The sequence below is a fragment of the Tamandua tetradactyla genome, chromosome X, assembly GCF_023851605.1.
Source record: "Tamandua tetradactyla isolate mTamTet1 chromosome X, mTamTet1.pri, whole genome shotgun sequence".
NCBI lineage: Eukaryota > Metazoa > Chordata > Mammalia > Pilosa > Myrmecophagidae > Tamandua > Tamandua tetradactyla.
In genome coordinates this window covers 104,869,957-104,873,808 of record NC_135353.1, presented here as the reverse complement: position 1 = coordinate 104,873,808, position 3,852 = coordinate 104,869,957, and the positions used below count along the sequence as shown (strand labels likewise).

General features: G+C 35.9%; 1 pseudogene; it reads right to left on the bottom strand.

The window, feature by feature from the left end:
* Nucleotides 1-761: 761 nt before the first annotated feature.
* LOC143670591 (biogenesis of lysosome-related organelles complex-1 subunit 2 pseudogene) lies at nt 762-3,084 on the bottom strand (annotated as a pseudogene).
* Between the last annotated feature and the right edge of the window lie 768 nt (nt 3,085-3,852).

Genomic DNA, 3,852 nt, shown 5'->3' with positions numbered 1-3,852 from the left:
ACAAAAATATTTCCGATGAGTTGCTTTTCACCTGTTTTCATCATGTGCAAGAGCTGCTTTTAGAGCAGACCAAAACCAAGGGTTACTTTCTTCAAGAATGCTCAAAGCCAGCATTTTTTTAAAAGCTCAGTTTACCTTAATTCCCTTCCCTCTCTCTTCCTCTCCCCTAACATTTTCTAAGTCTCTGCAGCAGTTTCCACAGAGCATAGCAGAAAGAATGCTTTGAGTTTAGGTACTAGATATGCAGCTAACTAGCTGGGAGCCTTAGTAAAATCCTTTTTTTTTCCTTCTCTGACTCTGGCTTCATCATTTGCAAAAATGGGGATAATGGCAGCTCTGAAATCAACCTGATGCAGTGCTTTGGAGAAAGTGAGATGAAATTAATTAAATCTACTAAGAAGAAAAAAAAGCCTGTATAGAAGATATGATGTTTGAATTTGGTTTAGATGTGCTAGGTAGAAAAAGAGTTTAAGACCTGTCTTTGAAGTTTCTTTTATGCTTGTAGGCAATTAAAGTCCATTAAAGCCTAAGAACCAGGGAGGTGACATGGTTAGTGTAAATGAACCGTTCTCAAATGTTTTGGTCACAGGATCACTTTATATTCTTAAAAATAATTGAGGACTTCAAAGGCCTTTTGGTTGTGTAGTGTATATCTATTGATGCTTGTCATATTACAAGTTGAAACTGAGAAATTAAATACATATTTACTAATTAATTTAAAAATCATTATTTTAACATATTTCATGAAAATATCCAGATTTTCTTAAAAAATATAGTGAAGGGAAAGGTATAATTTAGAATTTTGCAAAACTCTATTATCTAGCTTACTAGAAGATTTTTGTAGCTGCTTCTGCATTTGATCTGTTGTGACGTTTTGTTTTTTGAAATATTTGAAAAAATTCTGGCCTCACATAGGTATGAGGATGTTTTTCTTTAAAATTACACCAAAACTCAACAAGTGTAGTATTTTCAAGGTTAGTTTCAATGTGGAATCAGAAACCATATCAATTAACTTTGCATATTCTGTTACATTAAAATACATTGGTCAATTTTGCACTTTGAATGGATCTTTTACCCATGCATTAGTCATTGGAAAAATAGGCATCCACTGAAACGTTCATCCTGCATGTACATTTTATTATACAATATTCTAAAATGATGTGTTAATATCACCATCAATTTCATAGAATAAGTTGTAGGAAACTTACAAGATCACAGTTATTTAAAAATTATATTTTTTACTTGGAAGCTCAAATTTTATTATTGGCAATAAATATCATCAGCTGCTTTCCTTGAAGTGACAGGGCCACATTATTTATTTTCAAGAAAATATGTGCTTAATATTCAAGTTCTGTAGAATCACAATATTTTAGTTTGCTAAATCTGGCTAAATGCAGATACCATAAAATGGGCTGGCTTTTATAATGGGGATTTGTTTTGTTTTGTTTCTTTGTTTTATGAAATGATTTATTTTATGAGTGACAGCCCACACCTGCCACCCCTACCCACCCAACACACACACACATGCACATATATGTACCTCTAGTCTTTTGTCTTCTCTCTATCACATTTTCTTTTACTGTATCTGCTCACTTTCTAAGGCTTGGCCTGAAATTATTTTAAGATGTTCTGTTGTTTTTGGTATCATAAAAAAGTATTTTATTGACATTTGTAAGGACAAATTGATTTGCTTTCTTTTAATTTCAAGTCTTAACACTACTTTAACATCATTAATAGCAAAAAACAACCATTTACACTGTAATTTAAACACACCAGTCATTTAAGGAAATAATGACATTATCAATCACTACCAGTAAAGAATAGGTCCTTTCATTTGATTCTACTAACAAGCCCAGGTTTATTCGGAATTTTTGAGAAAATCTCCATCCTGAGTGGATGGTGAAGCATTCAAGTAGAAGGCAGAATTATAAGTGTGAGTTTCTGAGAAATATCACCTCAAAGGAGGTTCAAGAATAACTGTAGTTCTCCAGTTTACTCCAATGTTGGGATATTCCTGGGATGACCAGCAAGCTTCATTTTGAGGAGTTTTGATGATTCCATCAGCCTCAAGATTTGGGCCTTATAAAACATTCTTCCACATTAAAAAAGACTTTCTCCCACAGTAATAATTTTATCATTGCATTTCCGACTTCTTGTACTTGGCTTCCAGTTTTTTGAATATGCATCCAACTTGTAGGCTGCCTGTTGGAGAGCAGCTACCTGCTCCTCAATTATATTGATCTGATCCAAATAAGGCTGCAATTCAGCATACTTATGGTTTAATTCCTTTAAGCTTCAGCTAATATTTATTGCAATATCTTTAATTTCAAGATACTTTAAGCTAGTTGGTTTATGTATTTATTCTTTACAAGAGCTTATACTTTTCGCTAGTGGCCATCAGTTTGCCAGTCAGGTAAGCGGCCATTGAGGAGAACATGTCCCAGCAGACCTTATTAAGGTCAGCTTCAACAAGCTTCTTGGCTTCCTCAGCTGTCTCCATGGCAGCATCGTCTTGCACAGTCTCCACAGGTCAAGTGGCCAGTAAGCCCTCTGCTGCCATCACCTTGACCAGCCCCACACACTGCTACAATGGGGATTTATTAACTTACAAGTTTACAGATCTGAGGCCATAAAAATGTCCAAATCAAGGCATCAACAGGTGATGCTTTCTCCCCAAAGACTGGCTACCAGGATCTTGGACTCCTCTGTCACATAACAAGGCACATGGTGGTGTCTGATAATCTCTCTCTTCTCTCCTGGGTTTCTTTACTTTCAGCTTCTAACTGCTCCATCTGTGGCTTCTTTCTCTGTCCTCTGTCTTAATTTCATTAATGTCTTATAAAGGGCTTCATTAAGAATATTAAGACCTGGGCAGGCCACAGTGGCTCAGTGGCAGAGTTCTTGCCTGCCATGCCAGAGACCTATGCTCGATTCCTGGTGTCTGCCCATGAAAAACAAAAAACAAAAAACAAAAGAGTATTAAGACCTAATGGGACACACCTCAACTGAAATAACTTAATCAAAAGGTCCCACCCATAACAGTTTTACACCCACGGTAATGGATGACCTTTAAGAACATGATCTATTGGGGTCCATAAAGCCTCCAAACCATCACACATAGTTTATCTCACAGTCATTCTGTCAATGAAAAATGGTGTTCTTTGAAAAAAGCAACTAGTTTAGCCAACAACACAAAAGTATTTTGCTTTGAGACAACTGTCACACTTTGTTGTACAGCAAAGGTGCTTTGTAAGTACTTTCCATTTTGTCACACAGAATATTAAAAGGTATGTACTCAAGAGTTGAGATTTAATAAAACTACTAAGTTTTCCTGCTTCACCAAAAACATTCTTAAGTGAAGCTAGATTTTTTTTTGAGGGGGGTAGTGAGAAGTAGAGAAAAATTATATTACTACTAGTACAATTTGGTTTAATTCCTTGATTAGTGCTGAGGTACCATAAGTTTTATTCATCAATTCTTTTATACTAACAATTTCAAATGTCAAGACAGTGAAAAAGGCAAGTGGCCTCTTAGCATGAAAATAATTTTGACTTCAAATACTCTTTGAAAACATCTCAGGGGCCTCCAAGAGTCCACAGACCATTCCTTGAGGACTGCTGGTGTAAAGAATGATTTGAAGGGAAGGATAACTGGGGGCTGGAAGACCAATTAAGAAATTGCTGCAGATAATACAGGTGAGAAATTATAAGGACTTGGTCATCCTCATGATCAAGCAATCCCAGTGGGATAGGGTGTCAGGTAGTGATGCAAAAGAGATTAAAATAATCAACAGGACTTTTGCTCTTCTATTGTAGTTTCCACAACTCCTTCTAAATCTCCCTGCATGTCTAT